Source organism: Hermetia illucens, chromosome 1, assembly GCF_905115235.1.
Source record: "Hermetia illucens chromosome 1, iHerIll2.2.curated.20191125, whole genome shotgun sequence".
Lineage (NCBI taxonomy): Eukaryota > Metazoa > Arthropoda > Insecta > Diptera > Stratiomyidae > Hermetia > Hermetia illucens.
The window spans coordinates 85,389,879-85,405,870 of NC_051849.1; positions in this window are offsets into that span (position 1 = coordinate 85,389,879).

Here is a 15,992-nt window from a genome sequence, read left to right on the forward strand (position 1 = left end):
TTTGGGTCTAAACTTCAACCATAAACTCACTGTCCTTCAATATGGACCACACATTTTCTATGGGATTCTGACTAATCTATACAAGCCTTTGGGAGATATATTTTCCCTAAAGTATTCTCCATTATCGCGGGATCGTTCATTCTCCTTGCTCGATTCTGCCAATTGGACAGAAGTCCCCAGCTAAATCTGTATAGGTTTGTATATTTTCATAGAGACCACACATCCATACAAATCATCTTCAGATTTTCCTCTTTGTTCTTTGAAATTCTTATGCAATGATATTTCTTGTCATTGAAAATGTGATTACCTTGTCGTCTAGGAATTAAGAAGAGGGTATCAGGTTTAAGAAAAATTGCGAAGAATCAATCAGTTCATTCAGGTAGTTTTTGATGAAAGGGTCTAGGAACTTCAGCGTACCTTGTACACATCGGAGAGTGGGGGAAGTGTACTGACGACTAGATTTTATATAAGCGCTTCAATATGAATTTTTGGTTTGGGTAGTTTGCTGTTTCCCTTCTCCTTGAAATCCAATTGGACGGTCTGCGTGAAACCACCAAATTTTGTTTCAATCAGGCAGTATACCAATTATAATAAAGAGATGGGCTAGTAAACGTGTGGGCCGTTTTGCTCAGAGGTTGACGGGGTGTAATGGTCGATGGAGAAGACTGTTTGCTTTCTCTGTCGAGAAAATGGTTATCGTGTTCTTGTGATATCTGCGCTAAAAATGGTGGGTTGTTTATCGGCTGACGCTGTGTGCCGCATGGATGTCATTTTATATCTTCATTTATCGTATGTCAAAATATGTGCTACTGTCTGAATATACCAGTTATCATTTTTGGTTATTGAAAAATATCCAACCGAATTCAGATCCATGAAATAACTTTGAGGGAAACTTTAATTGTCCTTCCAAAGTCTAAGGAGTGTATATAGATTAGAACATTTAAAAGGGTCGAAACTCAGGTACTCTCGATGCATTAACTTCAGAAGCAATTTCGCAGACGGTGAGGCGGCAGTCAATGAAACAAATAACCGTTTCAAAGTTTTGCCCCAACTCTCTCGCGCCTCTCGGAGATTTCTCAATGCAACACTGTTGACCGGGAAAGAGCATTTTAAGAAAACCATTGCTGCAATCTGTACAAAATTTTAACCACGAACCGAAAACTTCTTGGTCATACAGCGTGCACCGTACGCAGACTGAATTATATTAGATAAATCCAATCAAGGCGACGTCAATGGTTACTCCCCACTCTACCCGAATCGGACATCTGTTCGTAGGATTTATATATAGAAATTGAGGAGGAAAATATGTCGAAGTATGATAGCATTAAAAATAGTGCATGGGCATTTCACACAGTATATTTTAGATACGTTTCCCAGGGGTTGGTACTGTTTTCCTCCACGTCTCGCTGTATATTTAACGTATTAGCCGTAAACAACACCACAGATAATAAAGGAAAATAACAGATATAATTGGATTAATCTATTAAATACTAAGCACACTGAAGTCCATAGGAATATATATAATGCCCTCATCATTGAACTGCATAAAGCTAAAAATACCACCTGCTGGGGGAAGATAATGGTTTATAGTCCGTTCAAATTACCATGATGGAGCAACAAAGCAATATCTGCATTTAGATAAAAACACTTCAGGCAGTATACTAATGAAATAGACGTAACTGAGTTTGACAGATTACTACATTCATAGATCGAGCGAAGTAAATATCCCCGGGATTCCGAGTGATGCTGCTGTTCCTTGTTTTACAAAATTTTTCTTAGAACAATTACCATATATATACAGTTATACATAAATATAAAGGAGCATTCCAGGTCATTCTTACCGTAATAATAACTTGTTAACAATTATAATATGTCATAGTGCTCAAGTTATTGAATGGAATATAATGGATAAGCAAAGACTCTCATCCTATGTAGTATATCTACATACATACAGGTTGCAGTCAGTGTATCTAAAGTTATTTCATTGAAAGAAAAAGGTTTGAGTGGCACTAGACCCAGGGAATGAAGAGCAAGGTACTCCAAAGGATGTAATTTTTCATAAGGGAAGAAGTAAAGATTTTTTGTCTTCAGTGATTCACTGATTTGTTCCATTGATGCAATTTCAATTTTTTGATTTCATCCACGCTTTCACTTGATTAGTAAAAAATTAGTGGATTTTTTCCCGTAAAAATGGGATGTAGTTTTCATTCATATATATGTGTTTCGGGTAACAACTATACCCTTTTCAATACTCAATCAACTGTTTACGTTAGGTCTCTTTTGTTATTTAAGGGGGTCATCCCGTGTAAAGGCCGTTCTTTTCGCTTTTTTAGAAATTTTTTTGTGAAGAACTGGCTAAAGATACAAATATGAATTTTTCACCATAGATTATTAAAAATAAAATCTTAACTGATCATTAATCTGCTATGCGTAGTCGATAAACCTTAGGTTTCTTGAAGAAACACATGTACAGCCTTGGCTTCAATTCTTGTCCTTTTAGTGAAGTCATTCGAACGCCATTTTGGACCGATAAATACGGGCTTTACTACGGCGATTGACATAAATCTAGCATGTGACTTATTACATGTTTAACACCATAATTTCCGAATAACTTCGAATATCAAAAAATCACTTTACCCATATATTCTACACTATATCTAGATATAATTGATGCCAAAGAAAATTCGATTCCGCGGATCCGGCACACGGGATGACCCCCTTAAATATTACACTTTATCTATTTCTGGCTCTTCTGCCAAACTATTCTGAAGAGAAGGAGGAAAAACATTTTCACTGCTTTAATGGATTAATGTAATTATCTAAATATTTAACTTTCAAAGCAAGGAAGAAATCAAATGAAAAAAATTAAGATGATACCTAACCCATATGTATTAATTCCTTCGTGCAGTGTAGAACACCAACATTTTTTTTTGCTTTTTCTTAATTCTTTATTGATGGATCGCCATGCAAAAGAAGAAAGGAAACTCATCAAAATGTGTGAGTGCTCTTCTGTATAATATACCTGGAAAATTCCAAATCGCAATTCGAAATAATTTTGAAGAAAAACGAATGAAAATGCTTAGGGTTATGAAAAGGACGGGATACTTCGAAGGCTATAAGGCATGTTATAATCCTTAATATTCTCATTCGTTTAATTATTAAACGTAATATAAACCGATATATATATATATATATATATATATATATATATATGCATAAAAGTAGTGTGCAGATAAATACTGGCCTTAATGAGGAAGTTAAGGGATCACAGTATGGGATAGGATCGTTAAATGGTTGTAAGTCTCTACAGTCATCGATTTTTCATTATCTATACCTTAAGCACGAGATAACTCAAAAACTACTTTTGTCTTATCTTACAAACCCCTTACATATAATAGTACTTTCTAGTTGAACTAAAAAATGTAAAATATTGGGAAAAAAACATTTTTTAAGTCTCAATTTTTACTGAAAAATCACACTTTTTTGTTTATCACTTAATATGTTTAATAAGGTTTGAAATTTTTTGACATTTTAAAGGTTTAACTAAAAACTAACATGTTTATAAAAAGTTGAGAATTTTTTTTATTTTTCTAAACAAAAAATTAGGAACGCTTCTTAAAATAAATGTAGATATTATCGCTATTTTGTTTTTTAAGAGCAAATCGAAAAGAAGATAATGGCAAGTATCTCCTCTCTTAAAGCAACCAAGGGAATTCGAGATCGTCAAGAATGAATTGAATTTTGTCATAAGTTTCTGATTCTTTTACAGGAACTTATTAAAATCTGGAGGCCTTCGGAGCAGCTGAAGAAAAAAAAAGAAATTCAGTAAAACCCTTCTTGTCTAAAACCGTATCGCCTAGATATATATGTGTTATTAGAAATACTGGCCTTTGATCAGCTGCATCTAACATGCATCTAAAAACCTGAAGTCAGTTTGAAAAGATCTGAAATTGTTTGGAAAATTCGGAATTTGACTTTGAAAATTTCGAAACAGACTTGCAAAACCTATATCCTCCTCTTAAAAAATATTTCTTAGGAATCGGTAGGATCTGATCTGATCTCTGATAGGTCTGAAATATTTTTTTTCAAAAAAACTAAACAACATATCGATATTCAGTAAAAAATCATGGAGAATTTTTTCAGAGCTCTGCAAAACAATTTGGCGACTTTCCAGTGTTTTTGCAGAGGCGTTTTTCTTGTCATAACTGCATGGCCGGACCTATAATTGCAACAATTTCAAGATAAAGTGTTGAAACAAAAAGAAGTCAATTAGATATTCTAAAATCTTCGAAACTACTTAAGATTTTTAATTTACATTGAATTTTGCTTTACTTTTGCAAAATTGAATCATTCAATGTAAAGAAAAAAAAAATCGAGAAGGAAGTTGTTCTGATAGACAGTAAAAAAGCTGTTGAGATATCGGCGTTTAAATTTTTAAGGATCGAAAAATCGTCTTGAATACAATTTGCAATGCCTGCACTATACTACTGGCCTTCTAGATTATTGTCCTCCTCTTGCCTTTCTTTGGCAGTTTTGGGTCAGTTCTCTCCTGTTTTGCAGCGTTAGGTTTTCATCCCTATAATGTTCAGTATTTGCATTATGATTGCAAATCCTTCATTGAAAAATACCATTTCAATCGGTTTGCATCTATATATATCGAACATTAATTTACAATTTTAAATAGATTTCGAAATCCAATACTTAGACGGTAGCATTGTAAGATTTATGGGTTTGAATGCATTCGAATACGCTCCTTACGGCCCCTAAACCATTATTTGCAAAAATTGTGCGATTTTACCTCTTAAATAAAATATGGTTTCAGAAACGAAATTTTCTGATATCATTTTCGTTTTCTAAACTTTCTTAATTCCTTTCATTTTCTTACTATATGTGGAGAAGATATTCATCGGAAATACTACAATCTCCCCTATAAATATTTGATTCATCTACTGCTATATAATTCCAATTCTTTCTTTCTATTCGTCTTCACTTTATGGAATTTTTTACATTCCTAAATTCTTCCCGTAAGAACTTTACATTGGTAAGTAGACAAACGCTAAGAATGGATGTCAGAGAATCATACAAGAATAGTCAACAAAAGGGCATCGTTATAGGAACAATACATAATTCATTACGCAATTGTAAAGAAGTCATTACATTATAGTTACTCTCAACGAAATGAATTCAGTTTTAAATGAAAGCAATGATCATTAGTCGTCATTTATAAAATAAAAAGTGAAAAGCGATTATAATCTAAGATGCGAAAGAGAAAAAATACTATCCTTCACGTTGTTGGGAATGCTTTCTTTTGTGATTTATATGTTGCTGGTGCGATGTTATGTCATCAACTCTCCAAGAAACTAGGAAAAAACCCACCCGGTATCAACGTGCGATAATAAGGCATACCAAGCGTAAAGAAGTTAATATTTTCTCAAGAAAAAGAGTTGAAAAGATATTTTTTTCCAGAAATTATTACCAATGCCAATGGTGTTATTGAATAATCGCTAATTCTGCCTTGGATTCAATGAAAATGCCTGTGCTGCAGCAAGTATTGTTTCCGTGCGATAGTTTTGAGGTTAAATATGTTCCGTACTTGGCTAAGTCCATATGGGTTATTTTGGTAAATTATAGGAGCAAACTGCCTAGTGAAGTAAATTTTACCCATGAACTTCTCAAAGCTTACTTGGAAAGAAACTACTGACATCAATTCTTGTCCATGTTCACTTTCATTAGTATTTTTCTTTTAATTTGAGTTCATTGGCATTTTGTTTTCCAAATTATGAAGGCAAATCATTTTAAGGTGAAATTCTTTTGGAAGTAGATTCCGAGTTTGTTTTAATGTTTATGCATAGAAAAGAAACTTTATTTATCTGAATAATGAAAAAAAATACTACTCACACTTTCATAGAATATTTGATTTGATAGTTAGTTAGAGTCGTGTACTTGTATGTACCATTATTTTCTGGCATTTCTATCTAGAAAAGTCAAAATTAAAATACAAATTAACCCAACCAAATGTGAGCTCCCTTTATCTGCTTCAATAATTTTAGATGGAAATTTTTTTCGAAATTCCAGATATACATTTATTCACTTTTACAGCTGATTGAGCATCAGCCTCCCAAATTCATGCCCTAGTTAAAATTCCTTTGTAGGCTTAACACCTTTACAGCAATATGTAGTGATAAAACGTTGGTAAAAGAAAGAAAGAAATTTTTGTAAAATAATTCTGGTTTAGTGGAGGGTGATAGTGATAGACTAATGCATGAATAAAGATATTACTTTGATATATGTTTCTACACAATCTGCCCCCCATTTAATTTAAACAAAAAAATAAACTGCCTTGTGTATGAGAAAGCGCCACTCGAACAGCCAGCCAGATAATTATCTTGAAAATACTGCCCTTGAAGTTTTCTCTTGAGACAAAGAAACTCTAGTGAAACCGACTTGGTCCTCACATTTTGCAACGCCTTTTGAAATTGATAGGTCCTTGCAATCTCTGTATTCGCTCTTTATAGAAGGAGTCGGTTTTATTCGTTCCGTTTTTTAATAAAAAATATGAAGCTTAAAATTTGATCTAACTTCACCCCACTCAGAGGATCGAAGGATCGATCCTTCAAGTTAAGTGAAGTCAGCGTCACAAACAGTCGCATGCAAGGGATCCGCCTGCTGTTTGCTGTAAAAACAAGCGTTTAATGATTCGATTTGGTGGTGCTGTTGTCCCGCCACTTCAACCACGCCCGTGCCTCCGATGTCACGAAGCAGGTTCATCCGCACTACGGCAGAGTTTACTTTATTGTGTCTATATTTATCCCGGCATTGTTTTTCATCAAAATATTTCTTATTGTATAGTAAGCGATGAATCGCAATCCAATTTTCCTTGAGCTTTATCAGGCATTGATTTAACGAAATTTTGCAAAAGTGGTATTGTAGTTTTTATATATCGAATGTCTTGTTTTTGTAAGCGTTTCAAAACAATGATAGGTAAACATTCTCAAATCATTCGCTTGCCTCCCTGGCTAATTGGTCCTCTACGGCAATCCTTCGAAAAGCGTTGGCTGTATCTACCCTTGGTGCATACCTTTCATTAGATCTGAACAAATTGAATTTATATTCATCGAAAAATATTATGCCTCTAAACTTGTGTTCCGTCCATTTTTTCGCGTATTCCAAACTTTCTTTGCATATTTTTGCGGTTAAAGTTGGCTTTTTGGTAGGTCTTTGAACGCATAAGCCAGTTTTTGCCGAACCAACCCTGCGCTTAGTTCTATTTCGCCCTCTTCTGTTAACACGCTTCTACTGAAGCATGTTCAAAACTCTTCTAAACACTAGCCAACAATCTACACAATTCATCAGAGTAATGCTATCTTAAATTTCTTAAATATCAACTATTTTTCTAGGCCAATTTCTTTCTCAAAATATCCTTGCATATGCTAGATTAGTTTACTGGAGGCGAAAGTATGTTATATCTAAAAACTGATCAAATCTATTTCTTCGATTGGAAGGTTTTTAGAGAAACCTGCCGGTTTTTCCCGCTCAACTGTTTAACTTTGCACTTTTAGAAATTTCGTTTCGATATATTTATTTACTGGAAATATCTTGAAACATGGACACAATTTCCAGGAAAAGAAAGATGTTCTTTCCATTTATATCAATATTTCCACTAACGCTATGGTAAATAAATATAACGCTCTACAATTGATAGGATTTTTAAAATATTTTTTTTCTGTAGGATAGAGACTTTGAAATGACAAACTTTCTTTCTTCGTACCCCTAAGTGTATCTTTTTCGTCTTTACTAAATCGGGCATTTCCATTTTCCTACTTTATTTTCAAATTAGGAGGATCTGGAGGACTTAAGATTTGTTTATCATATCAAACGGCAATTGTAAAAAAAAAATAAAGTTTGAACGACTACGGCTAGAAAGGTGGAAAAAGTCGAAATGTGGAAATGATATTTTCATTGGTAACAAACAGACATCGGTTATTCGGCGAAATAGTAAAGCCACTTCAGTTGTTATTTCCTCTACATTTTTTTATGTATGAACTCACTTCAATGTTGAATATAATATTTAAAAGTGCCACGTTTAGACGAGGATTTCGATATACATAAATAACATTCCTCAGGAGAGCTTAGCATAATGCCTTGGATCATGCTTGCTGTGCCGGTTTAATCAATGAATTCATCTTCTGCCCAATACGAGAAAGCTCTTTCGAGAAATAATTTTCTACAGACTTTACCAAGTAGTCATTCTATTTTAGTCAGTAATTACCTAACTTTGCCAGTCATTGCCTTAATAAGCAGACATCTTTAACCCGATACTCATATTCGTAAGATCGACCATGGATCACAGTAAAATTTTGACACATCCTGTGTTTGGTATTACGCTCGAAAGTTTGCGAGGAATGCGAGCATTCGGTCGGTAAATTGCTTTCTTTAAATCATATTAATTTTGCCACTTTTCTATTTTTTAAGATAATAATAATAATCGGGATCTCGACAATCCGATTGGATCAGGGCCTTGAAGTATTATATGTTAGAGTACTTCATTCAAGATCATAACGGTATACCACAGTACACTGTAGTAGGCAATGTGGTTGGCATTGCGCTCATCCGTGTTTATTACCCTGATTTGACTCAGGTACTCTTTCACAGCTGAGTTGACTGGTATTCGACATCCAGTCTTGATACAAATCCCTCTGCCACCAGTGAGATTTGAACCAATTTTTTTATATGGTAACAAGTTTGTGCCACAGATCCAAAGTAATTACCAAATTCAGCTTTCTTTCTTTCCTTACAACCAATGCTAATTATATCATACTTGATCCCCTGAAATACTACCGCACTACCCTTAAGAGAAGATAGATTTCTCAGCAATTCAATACGTATGACTAAACTAAAAGTTTTGCAGGGGGTATAATTGAAAAATCGTTTTTTTTGGGATCCACTACAGCTGTTTTGCTTAGCAATTATTCAATAAATTTAATTTAGTACAATAAGGAGGACATGACTTTCGGAAGCCGTAAATAAAATCCATTACTCCAAGTTAGCATTGGTTTCACATTTTCGATAATTTATTATGGAGTTATTCAACCGCCGAAAGAAAAATTCCACTGTCACCATCATCAGTCCCAGCCCGTCGCATTTTCAACTCAATGCACACGTTGGTAATGAACGTGTACATGGATGCATTCATCGCTCGACCCTCATGGCATTCAATTTATCAACACATTTCAAAATAGCATTTTTTACGTATTATTAGCAACCAATTTAAATTGCTTCATTTGGAAAATATAACTAAATTTAAATTATTATCATCCGTCAAAACACAAAAAATGAACGCACTCGACTGTCGGAAGTGTGTAATAATGGCTTAGGAAAAAGATACATTTTGATACTCTCATCATGAATACGGATACTTCAATTAATGATTCAGTGCTTGTTTCATGCCAATTTATTGATTGATAAAATATTATGGGATATTTGTTAGAATAGCGTTCGCTGGAAACATCTTCCTTCCTCTTTGTGCGGTATCTATGAAGGTTAATAAACAAGTGTTTGTATGGAAATTTATTTGTTTTGTAAGCATTACATTATTTACGATGTGAATTTGCTGGTGGAACAAAACAAAGCTTTTTTTCTTATTCTGAATGAAACCGAGCGTTGTATGTAATTAATCAAGCATGTGTTCTCTAGAGAACTTTCTAGATTCATTTTATCTGTTTGTTCGTTCATTTTTAAAATTTCCAATTACACCTTATTATGAAAACCAAAGATGAACCAGGATTAACCATCTTCCAAACATGCTTCGTTACAATTTTGATTGGAATTTCTTTCTCAATATGGAATCTATCATGTAACCTATAAAATGTTTATATTTATATAATTTTTTGTAGTCTTTGATAGTCACACGGAGTCGAATATGTGTTATGCATCCACTTATCAAGTCTAGACATTTTAAAACATTGGACATTCCTGATATTTATATAAACAAACACCCATTTTCTGGTTAACTATTCGTTCATTTAAAATTACTTTTTTTATTTCATTCCAAATGGATTTCTTGACTGGACCTAATTTTCATACTATTTGGTCAAAATAGGTTTATTCCTATGAAAACCCTATTTCAGTTCATTGAATCAACTATTTTGAATCATGTTGAATTAATAGTGTGGTTTTATCAGCTTTTTAGTCAAAGTCAAGTTGGCAATCGTCATCGTGTTGGCGCCAAAAGTTGGAATTGCTTCGATTTTCATTTTTTCTAGCATTTCGACATGAATAATAAATTTGAATAATTTTGAATCGAATATTTTGTTTAAATGAAATATATTTAATAATAACTAATTTTTGTTTTTTTCCATTCCAGGTAAGTCCAGCTTTTATCATTTAAATGAGAATGGAGATTTGAACAAAAATACACTGAGTGAGTAATATGACGACTAAAACGTCATTTTTGACTGATGTCTGATCGATGAAAGCAGGAAGTTTGACTTTTCTCAAATCTCGAATTTGAACAATAAACAAAAGGCTAGCTGGAACTAAACTCTATGTAAGGAAGGTTTTAAGATTTTCGTCTGTGTTAAGAGCTGCATTAAAATAGTCTTCGCAAAATATTAGTTTCAATAGTGTTCAAGTGAGTTTGAACTTCAATATCATCTAGTTATTGTTAACCCCAGAATATTAATAAGAAGTAGGTCGCAATTGTCAACAAGGGAGAACGGATATCCAATCAAAAATCAGGGTAGGGCTTAGTATTACTAAGAAATAAAGAATCTACAGGGCATCAGTAGTGATTGGTGATTATGTGCTTAAATTCTGACCAGAAATTTACACTTCTCCAGGAAATATTTTTGCGTGGATATTTATTTATATGGATGTAAAGATTTCCATACTCGGTCTGGCTATTGTCTGGTAAAAATGTCAGAATTTCAAAGTTTCAAAATCCCGTGGATCCGTATCACTGGAGTCCAGTGGCGTATCGTATTAACAAAAACCGATTCTGTAACTTTTTTCCAACTCGCTGAAAATTCCAGGAAAGTGCGCCAATACAGTGTAAACAAGTCGGGAAACCGGAAGTTAGACGCTTCGGGTATGAAAGGTTTTGTGTATTTCTTTTATAAAGACATTTGAGTGTGCATTTGTCCCATTAGTACCTAGGACGTGATATATGCATATATTATGTGATAATATGAATTTTCGCGTGATATTAGCATTCAAAGGCTTGAATTTGCAAAGAAAGCGACACATTTGGCCTATTATCATTAGTAAAAGTGCTGAGATGAACTCAATTGAGACTGCTACTAAAAATTATAGTAATATACTATCATTCATCATCATCAACGGCGCAAAAACCGGTATCCGGTCTAGGCCTGCCCTAATAAGGAACTTTAGACTTCCCGGTCTGGCGCCGAGGTCCACCAATTCAATATTCCTAAAAGCTGTCTGGCGTCCTGACCTACGCCATCGCTCCATCTTAGGCAGGGTCTGCCTCGTCTTCTTTTTCTACCATAGATATTGTCGTTATAGACTTTCCGGGTGGGATGATCCTCATCCATACGGATTAAGTGACCCGCCCACCGTAACCTATTGAGCCGGGTTTTATCCACAACCGGACGGTCATGGTATCGCTCATAGATTTCGTCATTGTGTAGGCTACGGAATCGTCCATCCTCATGTAGGGGGCCAAAAATACTTCGGAGGATTCTTCTCTCGAACGCGGTCAAGAGTTCGCAATTTTTCTTGCCAAGAACCCAAGTTTCCGAGGAATACATGGGGACTGGTACGATCATTGTCTTGTACAGTAAGAGCTTTGATCCTATGGTGAGACGTTTCGAGCGGAACAGTCTTTGTAAGCTGAAATAGGCTACTATACGATACTATCATTACCTACATTTGAACAGATCGGTATAGAGAGTATCACGGAGCCTAGGCACAATATAGTGGCAGCCTCTTGAGTTTTTTCAGATTTTTCGGTTGGATAGTTTCTGAGATTGGGTTCGTGAAAGAAATGATCACTTTCGACCCCCGCACTCCCCACTTTTCCAACAAATGCTAAAACTAAACCCAATTTCGAAAAGTACTAATCGGGACCTTTCGGCCGACCGACAGTTCAGAATAGCATTTCTTGCGCAGCCTTCACTACACTCGCCTTCAAACCACTTAAAACTGCATGTCGGTGCAAACATCCTCCACAAACTTGTTCCGTAGTTGATAGTCCAGTGGATTATATCGGGACTACCAGAGGTCCATTCATTTGCGGAAGTGAAATCGAGAACAAGCTATGTACAGCCATTGTTGGAGTCGCTTGCCTTTATTCGCCGCCGTTTAATCTTGTTGAATAATAAGGTATCGTTTAGGGGTTCAAGAACCTCTTCCAACATGGTTCCGTATTCGTTGGAATTTGTTTTTACACCTACTTCACAGAAATAAACATCGATAACCCCATGGAAGGAACACCAAACAATTACACTTCGGTCGTGGTGATCACGCTAGACTTGCACCATTTTCTCTTTTGCTTTGTAACAAGTTCGAGCGTATATCATATCGTTTTATTTATCAACCTTTGTGTGTGAATTATCTCGTCGGTAAACAGAATATTGTGATGTTTTTCTTCCCAGAAAATATTTGAGGAATACAGCATATCGAGTTAACCACATTTCTTCCAGTCGGCGAGTTAATAAAAGGCTAACGCATCGCCTGTATGTGCTAAGCTGAAGATCTTCGTGTAAGATGCAGCTAATACTGCGCGTGGACCAGCCCATTTCGGCTATTCGGAATGCGTTCTCGGACAACGTGTACAACATTCGGCCATCATACAGAACACGGACGCTGCTTTCGCGGCCTGTCTTCCACGTCATCGAAACACGAATCGTTCAGTCACCAATAATTTCTTTAAGGGGACTTTTCACAGTCAGCAATTTTTTTTTTCAGATTTTTTTTATTTATTAATGTAATATAATATAGTCTCAAAAATCATACCTCAAGTTGAAGCTCGTAATATTTTTTTTTGTTCTGAAGGCAAGTCAGGAAATTTCATACAAATCACTAACTAACAAGAAGACATACAGACGGACATTTTCCATGTAAAATATATTTATTACGCCACGTTTCCTTATTTGTTTAGATTGTTTGGTCATTTATTATTCGATTTACTGGTGGTCGCAAACATCTTTTGAGATTTAGAAAAGGTTTATTTGGAAAACAAGTTTTTCAAAACTTCTCATTTTTCTCAGGAGCTACTAGATCGATATTAAATTTTTTTTATCAAAATAATCACAACATGCCTCATTATGACTTGAACAAGAATTTCCCAGATTAATGATAATAATTGCGTTAGTGAAAAACGCAGGAGAAATTGGATCAAGTCTAAAACAAATCGAGAAACCGGAAGCTAGATGCTTCAGGCATAAAAGGCTTTGTGTTTCCTTATGTGAGTAACGATGAGTGCATGACAGTTCCGTGTCTACATACATATTAACTTTATTTGGACAGATATCAGCATGGGAGGTAATGCGAAGCTTAGGCACCATCTAGTGGTAGCCTCTTCATTTTTTTTTGCAGATTTTCTGGTTGAGTAGCTGTTAAGAATGGGTCCGTGAAAGAAATGATCACTTTCAACCCCCCGCACTCCCCATCTTTCCAACAAATGTCAAAACTAAGACTAATCGAAACCTTTCAATTGATACTGCACATGACTAGACTATATTTAGGGGAAAAAATGTACACCCATGTACATGGGGACCCCCCTTAAATTCGATATAGAATAGTTTAGTTCAATGTATACGCTAGGATGAACTTAAGGGGGCTTTTCAGTCAATTTCTAAAAGCTGATAATATACTATTAGTACATGGGACATATTTTGAAGCCTAGATTTCAAATTTTCGATTTGGGTGGTTTCCGAAAATGAGTCCTGTCTTATTCTAAGTGTGCTCATTTTGACTCCTTACTCACAGCACTTTCCGTGGCTTACCGAAACTTTTCATTTGATACTCCGCATCACTATATTTAAATTTGAAAAAAAATGTGCACCCCCCTTTGCACGTAAATCTATGTTACTCGATGTAGGCGTGGGATTTCATAGTCCCCATATGCCAAATTTCGTTCGGATTGATTTTGGAAAAATGTGCATATGGCAGGCCGACAGTAAATTGATTTTAATAAGATTTTGTTTTACATAACATAACAAGGATAATTTCAACGTCCAATATAACCCTGTGTATAACAACAACAACAAGGGGATACATTTTTTATTTTAATGTCATTTTTGATCTTCAAAATAAAAGAAATGTTAATCAATGTTATTTTACGTACTAATTACGCTCTGAGTATGAAAAGTGCCCTTGACCACTTACGGATTTCTTTCGGGCGCGAACCACACGTGGGTAATGCAACAATCGCTATTCTATTCTCTGGATTTCAAGTGACGTCTCGAACGAACTATTAACTCACGAAACACGCCTGACAGTATGTAGATACTCTTGGTTCACGGCGTTACCATTTTGTGTGACCTACAATTTCTCTCGACATGAACCGACTGGTAAGTTCTGCCAGACTATAATACGTTAATTGACGTTACATATACCTCCCCAAAGTGATTTTCATCATAATATATTAAGTTTTGTTTGCCTGCCCGGCAACTACACTGTCCTACAAACAAGGCGAAATGGCGCTACTAGCAAAAACTTATGTCAGTGTCAGCATGCAGCCTTGATGGTCTCCATTTGAGATTTAAATCCCTCTGATATTTGACCTTCATGATGCCTCTATCATTTGACAATGTCAAATGTGTCTCTAAGACTTCAGTGATCTTCTGCATAATATGCTTCCACTGTAGAGTACCACCCTTTTTTTTGCATCAATATTTGGGCAAAGTGATTTTTTCGATATTCCGAGTCATTCGATGATTACAGTGTTAAAAGGGTGAAGAGATTTGAAGCCAATGCTTTACATGTATGTTTTTTAAAAAAGCCAAAACTTTATGAACTAGATTCTAATACATTCTAATTTTTAAATGCATTTTTCTCGATACTGCACAAACTACACATTAAAGAAGCCGTAAAAAAACACCAAAGTTTACAAAAAAGTTTAACAAGGCAATCGTAGTTTGCGAACCGGGGTATACTCCAGTTAAAATGCTAAAGTGCTCGGAGGTGGGTGGTTAATTGGTGCGTACTTCAATAATGAGCGATGATATCGATCTGAAAAAAATGTTACATATGCTTAAGATATTAATAAATATATGATGAAAAATTCGTATATTTATTCAGTTCATCATAAAAAAGCGAAAAAGGGCCTTCACACAGGATTGCCTCTTAAGTTCATTTTAGAAGTACAAAATACCTCAGTATAAATGATAATATTAGACAAAATTCTGAAAAGTTTAAGGGCAATCCAACTATTATTAACAAAGTTATAAAAGGTCGAAATTTTGTATTTCACCCGAATTGAATTTGAATTTTTGACTGTGTACGAGTGGAAAAACGTAAATAGATAGTTTCTCACACAAGATGAACACAAAAAAGTTTTATACTTGGTATGCCAAATTCTTTAACAATTCGCAAGGAATGAATATTTTGTGAGAGAGCATTGCACGCAGTGTTCATTATTAGTTCTAATCAAACTCGCTTATTACTTTCTTCTTTTATTTGTATATTCTTATCGAAGAAAATTGAACCTTTTCGTTGGAAGTATCCGCTCGGAACCTAGCCATGAACCTAATAACTCTTATAAATCTATTAAAAACGTTTCAACTTTGCGGTAGATGTGTAGCTTTGTGACTATAATACTTCACTTGTCTTGTCTTTTTTTTGGAACTATGCAAACTTATTTAAAATATGATTCACTCTTATTAGCATTATCTGATGTGAAAATGTTCAATGTTTAATCCTGGTAGCTTTGAAAGGTTGCTAAGTAGACACCCCATAACGTTATGAAAATCGACTCATATTTCTTTAATGTTTATAAATGTAATGTTCTGGATGTGGTTTTACCCTTA